This window comes from Crinia signifera, chromosome 6 (assembly GCF_055691185.1).
Source record: "Crinia signifera chromosome 6, ASM5569118v1, whole genome shotgun sequence".
Classification (NCBI taxonomy): domain Eukaryota; kingdom Metazoa; phylum Chordata; class Amphibia; order Anura; family Myobatrachidae; genus Crinia; species Crinia signifera.
The window spans coordinates 118,962,145-118,984,544 of record NC_139222.1 but is presented as its reverse complement, the minus strand read 5'-3'; the positions used below and the strand labels follow the sequence as shown (position 1 = coordinate 118,984,544).

Genomic DNA, 22,400 nt, shown 5'->3' with positions numbered 1-22,400 from the left:
AACATTTGAGGAGAGTGATGATCAAGATGAGGATGACATCTTCCAAGTGTGGTGATGATTAACAACACTGATAACCACCTTAATCCCATTGGTAGTTTGGCTTAACAAAACCACCAAGATGTTGTATTTTTTGGATATCCAAACAAATCAAGCACTTCAGCCATAAATGTTTCAGTCCATGTTGCTTAAGAGCTTGGGTTGTTAAACTGTGCATATTCTTTTTAAAACACAACATAAGGGTTGGTGGAAGGACAATTCCATTGCACACTACTTATAAAATGGTCTTTTCCAAGATTATGTGTAATTTTGACAGCAGTGCACTTATAATACTGTATTTGCTGAAGTGTTTGTTCTGTATCTTGCAAGACCATCCATCACCAGCTTCTCATCCATGTTTATATGCCCTGTAATCTTTCCACCGGCTTCTCCACAGATCAAAGATCACTGTGTGGTTTTTTTTCAGTCTCTGAATAATTTATTAGAAATATTTGATACCATTTTTTAAAAAATCCATGACTGCTTTGGTTTTTATCTCTTCAAAGAAAATTCAAACAAATAAACCAGAATAATGTTTTATGGTTTCCCTTTTAATAAATGCTGTTGAATTGTAAATACATTTTGTCCAAAGTAAATGTACAGACTGACGAGAGAAACAAAAATGTAAAGCTGTCTACACATTTCCAAAAAGATGAAATGCAAAGGGTCAAGCATGACCAATTGTACAGTACTCAGGGTTAGCAACTAAATGCTGTAAATAATTAATGGTCTCATAATGAATGTGCTCACATTTTGAAGGTTTCTTCATAGAAAATTACATTAGCAACTATCATTTTCAGGTCACTCATTTCAGATGGAACAGTGCTAACGATCCCTATCCACAAACATTAAATAATCCATTACAGCAGTTCGGCCTATTTTTAGTTACCTTTTCAATGCAGAATAGCTGCTATATTTACTGCAAGCAATGGCCAACAACACAGCATTATAGGATGTAATACAGTACATCTAACAAACTTTAAATCATTATGAAACATTACATACAAACATGCTATGCACTCTACTGTCTTCATTCTAAAATAATCTAATTATATTTTCTGATTTTTTTTTTTGCTTGGATAAATTGAGCTTGTGTTTCTAATGCACATTTGGCTTATTTTAATATTTTGTCCCATGTCCCTGTTTTTCTTATCTTTATATTAAAGAACTTTAGTATCATTCAATCAATCAATGAATGCTTTAACTATCACTACATTAATACTATATATCCTTGGGCCTGTGATTTGCTTTTTGGAGACATTTGCAAATGCATTTGAAAATCCCCAATTTGATGCTTGTTTTTAATAGATTTTTATGCCTCTGTTTTCAATCACTGAAACTTCCATTTCAAAAATACTCCATTCATCTGTTCTGGCCTTGGGCCCCTGATCTAGCTGATGCACGATCCTGCACTCTCGCTGCCTGCCGCTGCCCGTTGGACTGTTTACTAGCCAAGTGAACCACTTTCCATAGACTTGTACTATGGAAAGTGGTTCACCCCCTGTGAAAATTGCTGGGATGGGAGAAAATCTCTCAGTGTGAATGCAATGAGCGATTTTCTTCCCAGCGACTTTCATTAAGCCCAATATTGGGGAAAAGGTTGTAAGTTGCAAATTGGTTCAAATTACATGATTTTAGCTGTTATTATGTTTTAAAGAAACCCAAAACCAAAGCACAGCTTTATGCGAACATCTTTATTTTTAGCAAATGTGTGCAAGCGGGTTTGGTACAGGGTTGGTATTTTAACAGTCGGGATCCCAACGTCGGGTAAATGACTATTGGGATCCCGACTGTCGGGATCCCGTCCGTCACCCGTGCAAGCATCCATCGGGTCCAGGAAGTATCCAGTAAAATAAAAGTTTTAAACTATAAATGACTGTCGGACATGAAGACTGCTCCAAAAGCCCTTTAGTACATCCCAGTGATGCGAGAATGGTGTGAAATATATTGTTTCAGTAAAATAATGATAATAAATAGACTCTTCAGGGGGCGATTTAATAACATTATCTTAACTAAATGTACTAAAGAGAATTTGAAGGAGAATTCACAAAATTATTCTCCAAAGCCTAATTATTGCATTTGTTTTACAAGGCAGATCACATTTCCCATAGCTGCAATGGGAAATGTGATCTGCTCAAATTTACTAACATCCAATTGCAAAAAAAAAATGTTGTAAGTGAGCCTAGTGATAAGATTGCCTCTTGAGAACAGCATTATCAGGCTCAATCTGTATTCTATCTGTATTTGAGATTAGGTTGTTTCTTGCTTCAGGCAGAGAGCTCTGTAGCTGTAGCTTCTAGAAGTTGCAAAATAAATATGAAATAGAATCTGATTGGTTGCTATTAGTAACATCCCTTCTTCAATAGAACTCCCATCTTAGTAAATGAACCCCTTAGTGAGCATCTGGGGTATCAAAATCAGCTTAAGGGGCCAGGTATACATGCGTATACTAGGAATTAGATTTGGATTGCTGTGCAACAGTCAGGGTAGGAACAAGTAAACAATGACAGTACAGATATATATAACACGTACAGAAATGCCCTAGGCACATCTCGACATGGGACATGGGGAATATATATTTGTTGAGCTGTACAGCACCCGGGCAGCCATTCAGCGTTGCCACTTGGTGATTGCAACAACCAGATAGGTAGACAAGTAAAACAGTACAAATATAGAACTCGACAGGGGTGACACAAAGTACATATTTTAGCAGAGCGGCACAGATCCTAGGCAGCCATCAGTGGCACCATGACATTGATACTCCCAGGGCAGCAGTGGAAGGGCTCAACAGGCCATGTCCCTTTCAGCACACCACAGGAGTCAGAGTCAATGGATTCTGAGGTTGTCCTGCTGTGGGGCTAAGGGGGGGTCAGCGTGTCAGGGGCCTTGGCTGGAAGGAGAGCCAGCATGGGTGGTGGTGATGGTGGCGGGGGGGAAGAGTCAGTGAGGCTGGGAGGGGAGTCAGTGAGGCTAGGGGCCGGAGTTGGGCCCTCAATGGGGTTTTGGTCCACACCGCTGCCCCACCCGATAGTGAAGCCTACCTCCTCCATTGGAGATTCTGTCTGGAGTTTCTCCCCCGGAGCTGGAGCATCGAGTGGAGGCAGACGGTTTCCTGCATTCTACTGGAGGACAGCGGCCGGGGCCTGCAGGCCAGAAATCCAATGCTGTCACAGCCGGGCGATGCAGCCGAGTGTCGCAGGTGCATCCAGGCATTCAGTTGGTCTCATCGGGGTGATCCTTCGGGCCAATGGTGATCACCATATATGGCGGTCAAGCCAGGGACGCTGCTGCGTCACCGCCTGTCCCGGGCTGGGGTCACCGCGTCCTGCGCCGGGGTCACTCGGAAGTCCTCCTCAGCACTCCCATCCTCATCTGTCCACCTTCTGCGTCACACTTCTCCGGGGAGCCAAGAATGGGAGCTCAGAGATCAGAGCTCCACGAGCATGCAACCATCCCCCAAAGCAGCTGGTACCCCTGACATGACAGGGGTACATTTACAAGGGAATGATTTGTAAAACATAATGCTTCTTGTGTTGAAGAAAATGGCGTGGGAGCCTGGCACAGGAGAAAGCACGCCGACAGGCAGTGGAGGATACATGGCCCAGCAGTATTTCCAGGTTGGCCTAGTTGGAGGCATAGAGGCATAAAAAGGAACAGGGAAAGGTCAATGTAGCATTGGGTAAGTGTGTTGCAGCACTTGGATGGGATATCAGTCAGAATACTTTCATATGGGTGACAGGGTGCATTTTTGGACATTGGCATGGATCCATTCAAGCGCATCACAGGAAATGCAGTAGGTTTGAGAAAAAGCGGCTTGCAGGGTGGGGGCCACTGGGGGTTTTGTGGTTCTCAGGTAAGGCAAGTGGAGGAGGGGAGCCAGCTGAGGTTGCAGATTCACCCTCAGCGAGATGACGCATGCCAGGTTCCAGCTGTCAATGGTGACCGTCGCCTGCGTACCAGGCATGAGTGATCTGTGGGTGCTGGCTCCATAGCAGGAGTGTGGCTGAGGGCCTACAGCATAGGTATGTGGCATGCCCTGGCTCCATAGGGGGACATTGCTGAGGGCCTACAGCGTAGGTATGTGGCACACCTGGTCGTAAATCAATGATCATCATTGATAGGGTTTTGTATAACTATCTTCCCAATGGCTGAACACTTAAACATACTGTAGGACTAATGTCCTTTTTTTGTGTGCTTATTATTGAAACAGTAAAATCAGTTGAACCTTAAAAATGAAAAAGCAGTAGAATGAGTGGGTTAAGAAATTACTTGTCATTTCTATTTTGCTTTATATCCTTTGGCCTAAAATAGCTTCACCTTTAAATGTCATCTATAAGTAAACTGGGCATGTTTGCACTTTAGATGCCTAGTTAGCTCTTCAGGCTAGGAACTCTACAGACCATTGTGCAACTGTGCCATGAATGTCTCCATCTCTTTAATGCGTGGGTTGTAAAACGACTGCATGATTATGTGAAATGTCACCTTTTTCTCCCAGCAGCAGCCAGCCCCACCTTCTTCCTCCCTTGTACTTTCATTATCCTAGAACAGGTTGTTTTAAGGGTTTTCTTTTTTAATCTCAGAGCAGGCCGCTCTGACACCAATTCTTTTACATAGTCTTGAGAGCAGTAAATGCGTATTCACTCCATATTCTGCCTGTCAGTAAAAGTAATTGAAAATAGCATTGTAATAGAGACAGTAGTTGGTGTTCAGTCCCCACCATGAAAAATTAGCCGGCCCCTGTTACCTATCCTCTACATATTTTTACTTCTATATGTTTACCACTGATTGCTTTTAATGTTTCTGCTAATTTGGCTAAATAAGAAGCACGGGAAGGAGGTTGTGTGGCTCTGTGTGCATATTTATTTTAATAATAAAGGTAACAAGTCATATTTTAATAAAATACACTTCACAGCTCCTTACTGCACCCAGGAAGCTCTGAGTAATGAGGCATAATAAATGAAAACATCAGTAAACAAGTGAATAAATTACTTATGGGGCATATAGAGGTGCAGCGAAAAACTACTCAGTGTACAAAAATCAAAGAGGATTTATATGACTGCTCTGTGGGTTATGTGTGCTTGAATTTAGATGAAAAAGAAGTGCATTTTCAAAAGCTTTAGTTTCGTTGGCACTTTCTTGCTGTGAGAGCACAAATGCAGTATAAGAATACCCATTATTCTGGCTACAGACATTTTGTTTGGCGGTATAAGCCAAATGAGGTAGTTTACTCATTTTAGTTTTTATTTAACTGTTAAAAGTTAATAAAATGAACAAGTCTCTTGAGGAATGAAAAAGATGAGGGATAAGACTCATGGAAGGCTCACTCCAAGTGAAATACAAGGTATGGTCAAAATAGTGTATGGTCAAAGCAGCTGAATAGAAAAAGTCTGGTTCAAAGGCAGATTGGTATGACCCAAGTAATGGTCAGGCCCAAGTAAGGTCCAACCAGCAGACAAGGAACTGGACCATAAAACAAAGAATTAAACAGGATCCACGTTGATCCAGGCGTTCCCTTAATATCAGAAACTGGTACCAATCCTTGTCCAATGTTACCCAGGGCCGGTGCCAGCCCTCTCAGAGCTATGGGGATACGGCTTACCTGCTCCCTGATGAATTCCATCCTGGGACCTGGTAGCCGGCTGCTGCAGCTTTCTTCCTTCTTTCCTCGGTGGCTCAGTAGCGCCCTCCAGTGGCCGGCGCCCTAGGTAAATGCCTAAAGCTGCCTAGTGGTGGCCCTGGCCCTGATGTTACCACATGGCAAGATATGGTGGAAGTACAAGTTAAAGTACTGTCAAGCTGCCCACACATGGTAATATCTTTAAAAGATATGGCCATTTTCTACCAATCGAAACTACTAACCATATAATAACTTTCCGTGTGTGCTCACGTTCAAATGCGCTTACCCGCTGGTTGTTCCTCTAGCTCAATGATCCCTTCAACATGTGGAAAGATGAACAATCGGTCATGCAAGATTTGGCACACAATGTATTGTGTGTAGGCATGATGAGCGATGTGGCAATTATGTGTTATATGGAGTCGTTAAATGACCCATCTAATCCTCTGATCGTTTACTCAATTGTTCTACGTGTGTTCATGTTATTGTTTGATAATTATTTCTAACCTTAAAAATGCAAAATATACTTTGATTTGCTAGAATATCTGATGTATTCTAGATGAATTTTTCTCCTGTCAAATGCATTCCTGTTAAAAGCATTTTTATGCTAACTAGACACACAAGCAGTTTCTGCCGATTAAAATGATATACAGCATATTTTATTAACAGTTTCTTATATAGCGCATACATATACCGCAGCACTTTACAAAGTATAGTTGAACATTCACATCAGTCCCTGCCCCAGTGGAGCTTACAATAGATATTCCCTACCACATGTACACGCACACACAGACATCCTAGGGTTCATTTTTGATGGAAGCCAATTGACCTACCAGTATATTTTTGGATTGTGGGAGGAAACCGGAGTACCCAGAGATAACACATGCAAGCACGGGGTATTGGTGGGTATTGAACCCATGACCTCAGCGCTGTGAGGCAGCAATGTTAGCCATTACACCATCTGTGATGCCCCATATGCCTATATTCTGTATCTAATTGTGACTGGATCTACAGTGTTTCAAGTCAAACAGTGCAACATAATTTGGTATGCACATACCTGCTCCCATTACTTCCTGGCCTGCAAATGTTATACTTTATCATTCCGGTTAGCCTGAATAAATTAGATGCTTCCTGGTCTAAATATAGCGATAAGTTGCATCCAATTTGCAAACGGAGGGTAAAAGTTGCACACCATTACATTGGCCGGTTTCTGGAAATAAGACGTCATTCTAGCATCCGACTTTGAGCAACTTTTGTAGGGCCGGTAACAATAGCTATCAGTACATAACGGCCTACACCTTTTTTTCACAGTATTTTGTTAACCAGCACCAGTTCATATATGGGGAACGCCAAACAATTTTTTATTTTTTTAAACTTTTTCTTTCACATTTTATACACAGAAGCATCGCACAGATCTGTCTGATCCATGCGATGCTTCATGTTCAGCATTGTTTGGCTGCCGGCAAACTAGGCAGCCAAGCACAAATAACTTCACCATTGGAAAACACGAATACCAAGAACACGGCAGCTTCATAAATAAACAGGATTTTTTTTTTCAAAATAGACTCAATCATGTTTGTAAACAGCTGAGTTGCTGCTTGGCCTATACATGGGAGCTAGATTTCTAGTGCAATTGTCAAACGTGGCAGTTTGTTAAAGACTTATTCATTTCGGTTCAGGTGAGGTTACTCAATGAGGGCCAGATGTACTAAGCCTTAAAAAGTGATAAAATGGAGAGTGATAAACCAACAACCAATCAGCTCCCAGCTGTCATATTTCAAACCCAGCCTGTGAGATGGCACAAGGGCGTAACTACCATAGGTGCAAGGGGTGCAGCTGCTATGGGGCCCAGAGCTGAAGGGGGCCCATCTTTACTGTTTAAGTAATATGTTTTACATACATTTATCACCATCAGTTGCTAAATAAGGGGCCCTTAAAAACTTTTGCTATGGGGCCAATGAATATATAGGTACGCCACTGAGATGGCAGTTAGGAGATGATTGGCTTCTGCTTTATCACTCTCCATTTTATCACTTTTCAACCTTAGTACATCTGGCCCTGATTCGCTTTTTGGTGAAAATATATTGTATATGTCTCTTGAGATTCTGTAAACGTCACTGCCTATTAGAGCCACTGGTCAGAAATAAGATCTATGTTTTTAGAATTGCAGCAATGGCTGCAATATGTGCAGTGCAAATGGGCCCCTGAATCCCAGTGGGGCACACACTGCATCCATTTGTAATACCTACTTCTCGGGAGTCCCATGATGAAGGTTGAAGGATGAAAAATTTTTTTTTTTTCAGAGTTCTGCGTGTGCGCAGTAGAGTCTACGCCCTCTAGTGCTCAGACTCTACTGCACTGTGCAATAGAGTGGCGTGGGCTGGGAGAGAGTATGGGGCCCAAAGGGAGAATCTAGGAAGCCGCCGCTCCCCCCTCCCCCTCCTCACCTCCGCTCCAGTGTTAGTACGCTGGAGATCCCCTGCCGCCGCTCCCCCCTGCCGCCTGTCAGTCAGGCTCGGGGATGTTTCGCGGCGGTTTGGGAGGACTCGGGTGCCTGAACTCTCTCGAGTCCCCCCGAGCCGCACTGACCATCCCCGAGCCTGCCGTTTACGTCACAGTGAATGGCGGCTGGCAGCAGGGGAGCTCCAGGTACGATCCCCGAAGCGGAGGGGGTGGGGAGACAACAGGAGGGGGGGTGATGGGGGAACCCTAAAGGTAGTGCACCAGTGGTGCTCCGCTGGAGGCACCACCGGCGCGCACTAATGTAAAGTGGTATGCCTGGAAATTTTCTGGGAAATCCAGCTGCGGCAGCGCATGTGAGCCCAGAAAATTTCCGGGCATACCACCCAAGGGGTTAACAGTTTGAGTGCCAATGTTGCTGTGAGCAATCCTTAAAATTTCCACTAAAAATGCCAGCAACTATTCTTTTAGTATAAATAAATACAAATACAGCCAAGTCAATTAATTGAAGTTTAGTAAAATATTGCGCCCAAAAAAAGAACAGTCGCTGTGAGCGATGCTGGCATTTTTAACGGATATTTTGAGGATCTCTCACAGCAACGTTGGCACTCAAAGTGTTACAGCATCTCTGAATTGCAGACCTGTGCAATGGTAACTGTCAGCCAATGAATTTGTGTAATCAATGAGTTAAAAAAATGGATGTTACCTTACAAATTTAATTTTTCAAGATGAGAATAGCAGGAAAATCACAAAACATAGCTGAAATAGCCTTTTTGGTGAGTTAAAGATATATCAATAAGTAGACAAAATGCAGTTAAATGTGGAATTAAATAAATCAATTAGCGGGGAATAAATCACAGGCACCATAAGGAAGTGAATGAATGTCAGGTTTCAATGAGAATATGTATAATCACCATCAATATGCAACAGAGTGACTGATTTATTTAGTATCTCTCGTTTCACAATGTAAATAAATGAGCAATGAAAGTAATTTAGGTACTTTATAAAGCAGTAAATTAAGGAGAAATAAATGAGAAAAGAAATAAATGGAATAACATATAAGGTGAATGAAAGCAATCATATAAGTAATGAATGTGTAAATTAATCAACACAGTACTACAACAACAATATAAATGCATATGAATGGATAAATCTATCAATAACAGATAAAGCATGAAATAATGGTCACACAAGTGATAGCAAATACACAGCTTGTGAATGAACTTCTCAGACCAGTAGGAGAATGGATACACCAAGAGAAGATGCACCTCTGTCCATCACAAGAAGTCATACTTCTGTCCAGCAAGAGAAGGTACACCTCTGTCCAGCAGGAAAAAGTAAACCTCTGTCCAGCAGGAGAAGGTACACATCTGTCCATCAGGAGAAGGTACACCTCTGTGCAGCAGAAAGAGGCACACTAATGTCCAGCAGAAAGTATACCTCTGTCCAGCAGAAGGCACACCTTTGTCCAGCAGGAGAAGGTACACCTCTGTCTAGCAGGAAAAAGTACACCTCTGTCCAGCAGAAATTACACCTCTGTCCAGCAGGAGAAGGCACATATCTGTTCAACAAGTGAAGGCACACCTATGTCCAGCAGGAGTAGGCACATCTCCGTCCAGCAGAAGAAGGCACACCTCTGTCCAGCAGGAGAAGGTACACCTCTGTCCAGCAGGAGAAGGTACACCTCTGTCCAGCAGGAAAAAGTACACCTCTGTCCAGCAGGAGAAGGTACACCTCTGTCCAGCAGGAGTAGGCACATCTCCGTCCAGAAGGTGAATGCACACCTCTGGCCAGCAGGTGGAAGGACACCTATGTGTCAGTAAGTGATGGTACACCTCTGTCTAACAGGTGAAGGCACACCTCTGTCCGGCAGGTGAAGGCACACCTCTGTCCGGCAGGTGAAGGCACACCTCTGTCCGACAGGTGAAGGCACACCTCTGTCCGATTAGTGAATAGATACAAAGATAATACAGGGGAATGAACACAACTGACAATCAGTTGGTAAACAGAGCTTTCCGTGAGTAAAAGGCACCAAAATATGTACTAGTTCCCATCTCAGACATGTTAACTGTTTGATGTCTGCCAGATGAAGTGGCCGGTGATAACGCAGCAACTCCAAAGGTGAATCAGTTCTGCAAAAGTAATCCAGCTAAATAAATAGGTTTCTATTTTATAAATTGTGGTTATTAGTGTGTTGAGGGTTTAAAACCACCAGCCCCTCTACTGTGAGTGTGGAAAAGAAGAAACTTCAGGAATGAACAACATGGTGAGAAACTTCCACTTGTAAGCTCAGCACACCCGTAGTTTCATGTAACACTATGTGTACAAAGTGGGGACTTCATCGTGTTTCCCACGTATCTGGGAGTGCAGATTTACTGGCCCCAGCTAAGGAGTTACAATGCCCATTTTAAGAAAGCTTAGAACAACACGTCCTCCCTCCTGGTTACTTTGCCTCCCTTTCACACTTTCCTCCCGTTCTAAATACTTTCCAAACATCATCCTTCTGTCCCTAAATGCTGGCCATGCTCCTATTACACCGCCTCCAACCACACTACTTACCTCTATCCCACTTTCCTTACCTGACACACTCCCTCCGACTAACATTCTATTCCATATACACTTTCACCCTCCCTCCCACCCTATCACACTGTGCCCTAACCACACTTTCTACCTCTTCCCTCCCTCAGACTCCCATCCCATACATCCTCTCACCCTCCCACCCGCACTCCTTAATATCTCTCTGACTCCCATGCCATACTCTCCATCACTCTCACACTCCAACCCACCCTTCCTCGTATCCCTCCCACCCCTCCCTTGCTACCTCCCTCTCTTTCTCCAATCCTCCCAATTCCCTCGCTCCCAACTATGCATTTCCCTGCTATGCTGCAAGTTGCATACTGTAATGTGTACACCTGAACTGGACACATCTGTATTTCAATGGTGCTACTAATGGTTAGTATAAAGACACACAGAAAGGAAAACTCAAGTTGCTGCAAGTGGGCACCTCGAAGTACGGCTGATGCATTAACCAAAGATGTAGACACGGCTGCGACTGATTAAGAATCTGTCCTAGAGGTTGGTGGACTGTGTAGATATTATTAATTGAAAGTTAATGTAAAAGTACAGCATTTATGAGGTTCATCCTAAAGGTGCTCAATGGGGTTGAGGTCAGGGCTCTGGGCAGGCCAGGCAAGTTCTTCCACAACAAACTTATCAAATCATGACTTTATAGTCCTTGCTTTCTGGCACAGTCTTGTTGGAACAGAAAAGGGCCATCTCCAAGCTGTTGCCATAAAGTTGGAAACAGCATTGTTCAAAAAGTCTTGATATGCTGAAGCATCACCATTGCCCTTCTTTGGAGATAACAGATAAGGAGCCCAGCACAAACCCTGAAAACAGCCTCTCACCAATAACAATCGACCCACAAACTTTACAGTTGGCATAGTGCAGAAAGACAGGTAACATTCTCCTGTCATCCGTCAAAACCAGACTCGCACCATCTGCAGGGAAGCGGGATTCAATGCTCCACAGAACACGGTTCGCCTGCTCCACAGTCCAGTGTTGTAGTGTTGTACACCACTCCATCCCATGCTTGGCATTTGACTTGGTGTTGTGAGACTTGCATAAAGCTGCTCGGCCATGGAAACCCATTCCGTTAAGCTATCACTGCACCATTTTTGTGCATTAATGCAAGTGGCATTTCAGAAATCTTCAGCAGAAAGTTGGCAACTTTTAGGAACAATTGGCCTGATTTAGAACTGTTAGCAAAACCATGCTCAGGGCCGGTGCTAGAGTGTCCGGCGCCCTCCTGCAAACCATAAATTTTTCACCCTTTCACATTGTCATTGCAACAAGCTGCAGCCCAATTGTGGGAATGTATGCAACATGCAATCCTATGGAGGAGTTCGGGTGCATGTACATGTATGCATGCACCATATCAGTGCCGTGTCCGCAAAATGTTGCAGGCACTAAAGGTGCCCATACACGCTGCGAGAATCGCATACGTTATGTGCTAGATCGCATCGCACGGCATGCAATGTGATCTGAAAGCAGTACAAAAAGTAGGTGCAACACAGGAGCGCACATCGCATCGCACGCTGCTATTGCAGAGTGTATGGCCACCTTTAGGCACATAACCCAGCCCATTATTTTAAAAGTGTCTAAATTAATATAAGAAAAATCTACAATTATTAAAAAAATTGCTATAAACATGTATAGTAAAAGATGCACTGTTCTTTTGCTGTTTAACTCTTGTGCAGTCCCTCCTCTTCTATCTGCGTAGGCAGGACGCTGAGGACACCATTACACCCCTCTTGTGACTAAGGGGGAAAGGAGGTGAGAGAAGGAGGAGATGGAAGAAGAGGGGAGGAGATAGAGGGGGCGGAGTGTTGAGGACTGGCAGTGGCACTGGCACAGCACACTGAGAAGAGGGAAGGAAGGGCGGCGCTGCTGCCTGTTCGTCATTTGTTTGAAAGCTGACAGATGCAGGGAGCAATAGGTAAGGGGCAGATACGGACATGACATGTCATCCAGGTATTCACAGACAGCGATTCATGCCTCAGCGCAAGTGTCCGTGAGGAATAGGGGGCAGGTCGCTGTCAGACAGGTGCTGCGGGCGGCGTGCAGGAGGCAGTGACAGTGAGGGCTGAGGCAGCTTTAGCAGAGCAGGGAGGGAGACAGCGCCTTTTTTAGCATGGCGCCTCCCTGCTTTGCAGGAGCTGCTGAGTGGTTTGCGCTGGCCCTGACCATGCTTCACTGCAGGTGGGGCAGATGTAACAAATTAATTAGCCTTAGCAGTTGTGAGCCCAATCTGTGATTTTATGTGGTCTTTAGCTTCATGGCTGAGTTGCAGTTGTTCCTAAATGCTTCCACTTTCTAATAATGGGGCAGATGTATTAAGCCTTAACAAGAGATAAATGCAAGGGTGATAGAGAGATAAACGCCCAGCCAATCACCTACTAACTGTCATGTTACAGGCTATGTTTGAAAAAAGTCAGTAAAGAGGTGATTGGCTGGAAGTGTATCTCTATCTATCACCCTTACATTTATCTCTTGTTAATGCTTAATACATCTGCCCCAATATCACTTACAGTTGATATTTACTGAACTGTGTTTCTGCAAAGGTGGCATTCTCTAAGCCCTTGAGAAGAACCCATTTGTACCACAAATGTTTGCAAATCAAGACCACATGACTGTATGCTTGATTTTATACACCTACAGGAACAGGTCTGATTGAAACACCTGAATTCAGTGATTAACAGGTGTGGCCAGGTTGTTTTGTCCATATATTGTATGTGGTGACTGGAAATTATTTAGGGCTGCAGTGAGTGTAGAGGACAGGAGACAACATCATTAAGGTAGGATATTCATAGAAAAAAAGATTGAAACAGTTCTAGTGAGGCAGAGAAGATACTGGGTCAAGCTAATTTAGTTGTCGCTGTATGCTCACATACAATATCTGGGTGTATGTGGGATACAAGAGTCAAGGGGAGGAAGAAAGAAGGAGATTGTGGACAGAGAATAGCAAGTCAAGTTTAAGTAGCCAAAACGTGCCACAGGAAGAATTATGCTTGATGAGTTTAGAGGCAGCACTCCAAGAAGGGCTGTTGATGGGAATGTTGTAATGCACTAAATTAAAGTGGGTAGGTCAGTGAAAAGCAAGTATTGTAATTAATTCAGGTGGTGAAGTTGTCAATGAACTGAGAACTGATCTTGGAGGTTATTAGTTGACAGCAGCTCAGAATGTAGCGGAGAGAAGGAATGTACGGTAGAAACTTTAAAAAGAGGAGATGGGGGATACTGGGTGGAGGACATGGAAGGTTCATCAAGACAGTTGTAAGGGAAGAAACATCACAAATTAGGAAATTGAGAGAGGACATTGTTTTGAATGGATGGAAGTTTGTTATAGACAAAATAGAAAGAGAGAGAGAGAGAGAGAGAGAGAGAGAGAGAGAGAGAGAGAGAAAAGCAGATCAGTGGGTAGCTGCAGTTAGCAAAGGATTAGCAACCATAAACACAAATCTACTCTATTGAAAATGACTTTAGAAATAGGGCACAGTGTATACAGTATGTAAGTATTGTGTTTGTGATCATTTATAGAGCAAGCCACAACAGATTGCATGAATGGTCAAAATAAACTAAAATTAAGGAGCCATTCGTATACACTCCAGATATTGCAGCCAGTAGTACCATCAGACATGATCGTAATAAAAAAGACACAAGCACAAAGGTCTTAGGCAGTATGAAAACATAGCTATTTTTATGGCATAACTATTTTTTTCCATGCACCTTAGTCATAAGTACTGCTAGCACAATACCACCCAACCTGCCACACAAATACATACCCTCCAACTGTACCGATTTAGCCGGTACAGTACCGTTTTTTAACGGTCTGTACCGGCTAAAAACAAATGTACCAATTGTACCGATTACCGATGATTCTGGCAGCCACTCCACCAGTTTGCGGTGGCTGCGCTGGTCGGATCGGGCCCCGTGGCGGTGTAAAGATGAAATTCATGGCAGCACCCGTTCCCAGTGGTGCCTTGCATCTCCCGGCAGCCAGCGCGCTTGGAGGCGCGTCATTAGGACCTGGTCCTGCAGGGCTGTCTATGTCCATGATGCGGAATCGGACGCCCGGCGCATGCGTCGTTTATATAAATTGTCTGGAAGCAAGAGGCTGTGCAATGTAGTCACAGTGCAGCAGCAGCAGGGACGCGCCTGTGGCGGGATTCGGAGCCGCCGGATAAAGTGCAGCAGTGACAGGCTCAAATAAGCACAAACCTGGGTACACAAGTTATTTATACATTAAAAATGATTGTTAACCTTTTGTTTCCAATGCCCAGTACACATTTGAAAAGTGGGTGTGACCACGCCCTGTTTGCCCATGACCACGCCCCGTTTGCCGTGGCCACGCCCCTTTCCCAATGTGTACTGATTTCTGCCCTTCCAATGTTGGAGGGTATGCAAATACATACAATGTAGCAGAAATAAACATAAGCAGCATACCCTCCACATGTACCGAATTTGCCGGTACAGTACCGTTTTTTTACCGTCTGTACCGGCAAATAAAGGACACTGTTACCCCGCTCTCCCCTGGCCCCACTCATTCCCAAGTGTGCATTGCGGGCTGGTCCCGGCGCACTCAGGGGAAAGGTCAGCCCCCTCCGCATTCTCAGTGACATCTTTCTGGGCGTGAACTTGAAGCTAGCTGACGCAGCTCAGCATGCAGTGCAGTGCGGTGGGCAGCGCGTGATGTGGGGATCGCATCATCCGATGTCGGAAGCTGAAGCACTCACTGCAGCAAGTTAAGTAAGGTGGCTGCACTTATTCAATATTATTATTTATTTTAAATCGCCTCATCCTCTTATACGCTTGGCCACGCCTCCTTTCACAGTGGTCACGCCCCTTTATGATCGTGTACTGATTTGTGGCCCTCAGATGTTGGAGGGTATGAAGCAGCATTAATACTGCCTGCTCCGTAGACCAGCGGAATGAACACAATTCAATAAAGCTATTACTGAATCAATTATAGCATTAATCCACAACCTAGCTGAAAATAAATAAATAAAGTGGCTTCAATCGTATTAAAGCAGATTAAGGCTCTCCTCATTTCCCTGTGAAAATGAGGCAGTGAGGCAGATTTTCTTTCTTTTGTTTCCTCAAGTGACAAATTCAATCAAAACATTATATGTGGCCAGAGCCTGATGCACATCACACCTCATCCAGCGGAGATAAATAACACAAGGCCTACAATCACAATATATCCAACCAACAAGATGTCTGCCAATCACTCTGTCAGCCTCATTAGCATGCCTCTGTCAGGAGCCTGCAGGAAATTAAATTGGCGATATGACAAAGGAAGGCAGAGGGTAGGGTGGGTTTATTACTTAGCAGTGGAGATACAGAATATTCTATCAGATAAAACACATCTAGCCTGTGTTTCCACATTTAAAAGATAAAAATTCATACCTTCTTTAGTACAACATATACTGTAGCAATCTTTTTCTGAATGTTTCCCTGCAAACATCTGCAAAAATTGCATTTGCGACACGGGATAAGCTATAACAGTTTTAGTTGTTCTGCTAAATTACAGGTGTCAAAGAGAAAGAAACAGTGAGAAACAGGTGTTATTTAATGCCCCCCCTCCCCCTTCCCCATACACACAATTACACGCACAATAGAAAAGCCTATTGTTTTATCTCAGCATGTCATATGAATCCTTATCAGTTTCCTTTACCACTGTACATCAATATGCAGAACTAGTATGATCAATCCTGCAAAAAGGATTGTTTTATCATAAGGAGACAGAAATGCAATTAAACTCAAAATTTGTACACTGCACATCATTTCCACGTATATCAAACACTGTAGCTCAGCACTACAGTCTTCCTCATCTGCTGCATTTTCAGCCTGATTCTGAGTCCGTTGTAATTTTGTGAGACTTCACAAAATTCCAACTGTTGCCGCTTGCCGGGTACCACCCTGTGATGTGCTAGCTGCACAGCCAGGTGCAGGCCGGTCATGTATCCGGTAACCACGGCTGTGTGCAATGTCACGCAGCTGCCATGACTCTCACCTGAGTGGCGTGCATTATCCAGATTGCTCCCACAAAACAGTCAGTCACCGTCACCTGCCAGATCCGGTGCATGCTCAGAAGTGCGTAAATCGTGGAATAGCAATTGCTGCCCTTCTATGCATGGCTCTGAATCAGGCCCTATGTACGTGAAATATAGCCTCCACATCCACCATCAATTGCAACACTGTTATGATTCTTATTATAACCGACATTTACTGTATATTGCAACTCCTTATTATGATGCTAACAAATGACAATTCACCATGCTGAGGTCCTCTCCAACCAACCCCATATATCGTATTATAGAATTATGATGGTCCCCATCTTACCATGTATTGTAGTTCAGAACTATAGGGGTCATTCAGAATGATGGGGGTTGGAGAGTTGCTGCGTCCATAGGAAATGACTGATTATTGGTGCTTTGAGCATGTGTAGAACCTACCCAGCATATACAGCAGCCCGTAATTAGTATCTGCCCTACCAAAATTGATCACAATGCACAAGCACAATGTAGTTTTCATCGTAAAGTGACAGGAAGTGACCATTTGGAGGTGTTAACGAGAAGTTTATGGTAAGTTGTTGGAAAAACATACACATGTTATGGTTCCAACATAACTACTGCTGTGTTCAGGGCTGTCCTTAACCTCAATGTTCCTCATTCTTGTGTAGGCTGTGAATGTGTGTGCAGTGACGATTGAGTTTGCAGTGACTCCAGTAAAGGTCTCTGTTTATTCCTGGGTGGCAGCTACCGTTGCTAATATTAGCAATTCGTAGTCTAGAAAAGCACAATTTCAATTGCATTTGCATATAAAAATGAATTAGGCCCATGATCCCATACTACGCTTCACCTAGTGTCTCTGGGAATGGCGATGCTTCAGCGTCAGGCGGCGTTTCGATCCCTGCACACACTCTTCTGTTCTAGCTGGGTTGTCTGATGAGTATAAAGTATTTGTTTATATGTCAGGGCTTGTGTGCAGTTCTGATTCACAATACTCGGTTGCTGTGCAGCATCCCCGGAAATTTGCTAGGGTAGTGATGCATCAGCTGGTAAAAAAGGTGACCAAACTAGTACCCATTGTGGGAGGTTTACCTATTTTCTCTGCTCCGGATTAAGGTTCGGGTTATGTGCATTGTGCCAACACAGCAATTTTGAGAGGTTTGCATGGTAGTGTTAAGGAGTGTATTCGTGTTTTTCTCACTTACTGCAGATATGCATAAGGGTTTAGCCACAGTGAAAAAGCGGACGTGTTGGGGAGAAGGTGTATTTTAATTTATGGTTAAAAAGTACCCTTATCTTATCTTCTTGTTACACTGAGACGCACCCTGCTGAGCATTTAAATATGCTTAAAAATATATATTTAGTTCAGGACTTGTTTTTTGTATATAAACTCAAGGTTTTTCAGGCCTAACAGGATCCATCTCAATGCTCATGGACTTGGTTTATGTATCGAGGACCTTGTGTCCTTTTTTAGATTACTTTTCTTGTTTGTTTGTTTGTTTTTTTTAGTGATGGGCCAGGTCCTTAACTGTGATAGGGGAACTCTTTTGTGGCTTTTTTAAGGCATACATCATTGCAGGCTGCAATCATTGGGAAGTTTGTCCTGCTCTGTCCGAGGGGACCTGGGCATTGCTGGTATGGTTGATGTCTGGATTGGTCCATGTGCAGAGCCAGATTAAGGTCTAAATGGGCCTGGAGCTGAAAATGATCAAGGACCTATTATACGCAATAATAGGGGTTGCGGCCAGCACCTAATAATGTGGGGGGCGTGACCTGTGTTCTGTTTATATATTTATATTATATTTATATATGCCTGGAAAAGGCAGGGGGCTGGCATAAGAAAAATGCAGGGAGATATAATGGCATTTGCACTCCAAAGGTGCACCCGCAGGATGCCGATGTCCTAAGATACTTGCGGGGTGAGGCGGCACTCCAGTCATAAAAAAATACTAAAAGCCGAAACTTGGTAGACAATATGTCAGCACCTTTTATGTGGTCACCTAAATTTACCACACCATATACCCCTTATACAAATCATGCAACACAATAGTAACCCCTTATACTGTACTTTCTTCTTACACATTATGCCACATGGAATGAGACAAAATTCACACCGATTGACCGAAAATTCAGACTATGGCACACTGATTGAGTCAAAGTTCACGTTATGCCACACAGATTATGGCAAAATTCACATTTTGCCACATGGATTAAACCAAAATACACACTATACCAATGTCCAAACATTGGTCCTCCAGCTGTTGTGAAACTACACGTCCCAGCAAGCCTTGACATAGTTTTAGCATTCCCTAATTGCAAAACTGTGGCAATGCATGATGGGACTTGTAGTTTCACAGTTGGAGGGCCATAGTTTGGACATGCCTGCACTATACCAAACAGATTGAGCAATAATGCACAATATGCTTCATAAATAGGGGCATTGCGCGCCAAAGGCGCACATTAAAAATTTACACCATAATGCCCATTACATGTTAAGCCTCACACCATAATCTCCATTACGTATTATGCCAAACACCATAATGCCTATTAAAAATTATGCTACGTAAGTGTTGCATACCTACATGTTCATTGCCAGGGGTTCCATGCTCATTGCCAGGGGTTCCATGCTTGTTGCCATGTGGGATTACATGCTCATTGCCAAGGAGGAATACATGCTAGCGGTAACTGGGGGACAGTCGCCGCCGGGCAGAAATGACAGCCATTAACAGCCGGGCAGAGAGCAGGGGGCTGCCCGGCTGTATACAGAGCACTGCATGTCCCGGCTATTTTAAATAATACCCCTTTCATACCAGAAAATGCAGGGAATATGGTCCCAGGGTCATGCAGGGACATTCTCGGACTGGCCCCTTTTACACCAGCCTAGTCCCTGCATTTTCTGGTGTGAGGGGGACAGAAAACCACCCCGCCCCCTTTAAACAACCAGCTATATCTTCGGAACCAATTGACCCATTTACAGGTAGGCTTCGAATGATTTTGGTCCCATGAAACTGGGCCGTTTGGTTCCAGAGAAATCTGTCCTCAAACAACATGAACAGCCATGAAATTACATTTCAGAAATGAAAAAAAAAAAAAATAGTTTTACCTGCAATATCTCTAGAACCAATGAACTCATATGGACCAGGTATCAGATTGAAGGCCCAGCGATTTGGGTTCGACTGAGATCAACCTCGAGTTTCTGTGATGCTGTAGGAGGAAATGGCAGCCGTTGGAACCGGATGGATGTCGGAATTAGCGGGTCCCATGTTATCCTATGGGGAGAACGTTCCAGGTTTGCCTGACGGTATCTCCGGTTCCCGGGGTGCTAGTGACGCGGGGCTGGTCTCGTTGGAAAGCCCTGGCCCTCAGCTACAAAATGGGCCTATTTGGAGAGTGGGCCTGGAGCTATAGCTCCATCAGGCCCATTGTTAATCCGGCTCTGCCCACATGCCTCTCTCCGTGTCCCCCCTGGTCCATTTCCACCACATGCCTCTCTGGTCCCTTCCCACTATATGCATCTTTGTCCCCCCTGGTCCCTCCCACCACATGCCTCTTTGTCCCCCCTGCTACCTTCCCACCACATGCCTCGCTGTGGTGGGAAGGTACCAGGGGGGACAAAGAGAGGCATGTGGTGAGAAGGGACCAGGAAGGACACAGATGCATATAGTGGGAAGGGACCAGAGGGGACACGGAGAGAGGCATGTGGTGGAAATGGACATGGGGGGACACGGAGAGGCACCCCTTTTAAATTAATGGCTGCAGTAAAAGGTGAATCACCAACCTGCTTCTTCTAATTACTGTTGTCTGTCTGCCACACTCGTGGGTGGGAGCCCTTTGATTGGCAGAGGCATCCCTGGGGAGGCAGAGCAGGGAGAGCGCAGCGAGCTTGCTGGCAGAACCCATCCCCTGTAGAACACTCTCCAGCACCGTGGCCACCTGGACATCCTCTCCCCCCGGGACTGGCTGCTAACATGCTGCACACTGCCCCCAGCAGACTGTTTGACCGACAGTCACCCCCTCCTCCTCACCTATGTGCAGCAGCGGGGATGATCCGCCCCACCGGCACATAGTGCTACAACTTCCAGCGGGGCTCGAGAGAAAGAAACTGCCCGCTGTCAGTGTAGCGTACTGTGTACTGGGTCTGGGTGGGACACTCTTTTTTCTGCTCCCTCCCTGCTCAGCTTTCCGGCTCCTCTGTCTGGCCTCTCCGTGCAGGAGCCAGCGCCAGCTCACCCAAGCAGTGGTGGGGGTTGCCTTACACAAGCTACGCCACTGATGGGTCCTGTTCTCAAGATAACTCATTGAAATATAAAAATATTCTGAAATACAAAATAATCCGTTATCCAATATGCTTCTGGTCTGGAGCATTTTGGATAAGGGATACTCAGAATGTACAAGTCTCAAGATAGGAGAACTTCATTTCACAATGGCTACTTATACATTTACGGGAAAGGAGATATTTATAAGGTGGACATACTGTAGTTGTATTTTTATCCTGCTGCATGGCAAGGCTTTCTTCAGGTTTGTTATTGTCAGCTCTAACAATAATCTTCTCCATAGCTTAAGCCTGTGAAGGTCAGTCTCCGTTGGTGCAGTTCCTGGCACAATGCTGAATGCTGCTGCAGTATTTGCTGGTGATCTGCAAGACGAGTCTATCATTTTGGTCTGTTTTTGATAAATGCAAGTAAGTTAAACATACAGCAATAGCAGAACATTCTGTTGAGCACATATGGTTTCTGTTTTTTGTTAGTTAAGCAAAATTCAAATGAATACATTATAAATAAATAATATGAGTGTGATCAAGTATTAATAGAAAGCACATAAAAGTATATTTATTCATTTTTAATTCATGACCAGCTTATATCATACCTCCCAACTGTGAAAATACTGCTGCCTTGCCTTTGGGCATCAGTGTTGGTGTTCCACAGTGAAGGGGGTTGGGTAGGGTTACCACCTTTGTGTTGAGAGATTCCTGGACAGTGCCTACCCCTTGACCCACCCACAGCCCACCCATTGACCCACCCCCAGCCCCCACCCCTTGACCCGCCTTATCATGTGTTTTTTTTTACTTTTCTTCATTTCTATTCCTGATTTTGCACACTGTAATGCCACTTATACGTTACATCACACATGGTAATGCCCATTACCTCATATGCCAGACACCGCAATGCCCATTACACCACAACACACCGTAATACCCATAATACATTATGCCGCAAACACTCTAATTCCCACTACATCACACACCATGATGCCCACTACATGTTACACCACACACTGATGCCCATTACATGTTACACCACACACACAGTGATGCTCATTACATGTTATTGTAAAGAATAGGTGGTGACTGACTGCGCAAGAGTAAAGGTATAGTAGGGTGCTGCTGGGTGAATGAAAAATTGTACGTACATACGTTCACAGAAAATACATTTATATACAATGAGTAAAAAAAGGGGGGAATGGGTGTGGCCTAATATCGGTATGCGTTATAAACAGACAAATACGTACTCACATGTAACATATAAAAAACCCTTAGCTGGGGTATGGGATTAAGGTACAAGTGTCTTGTCCCGAAATAATGGTACACAGCTGTGTGGGCAGAATTCTGCTCTTAGCTCCTAAATGGAGTGTGATGTTATAGTAGAAATAAAGGTACTTGTGGATTATCACGGCTCCCGCGATGGTCATCGTATGCGAAAAAATTGCATCGCATCGCA

The 22,400-nt window shown here is 44.1% G+C and overlaps 1 long non-coding RNA gene across 3 annotated transcripts in view; it reads right to left on the bottom strand.

Annotated features, from left to right (window-relative positions):
• Positions 1–22,400, bottom strand: part of LOC146007040 (uncharacterized) — a 143,261-nt gene that overhangs the window by 46,000 nt on the left and 74,861 nt on the right. The window contains exon 4 of one of the 3 annotated variants that reach the window (XR_014444210.1): positions 21,158–21,319. The exons of 1 other annotated variant lie outside the window; for it this stretch is intronic. This is a non-coding gene — a long non-coding RNA (uncharacterized LOC146007040). Of the gene's footprint in view, positions 1–20,910; positions 21,320–22,400 lie in introns of those variants that run through there. One more of the 3 variants, XR_014444208.1, reaches the window with a different exon arrangement.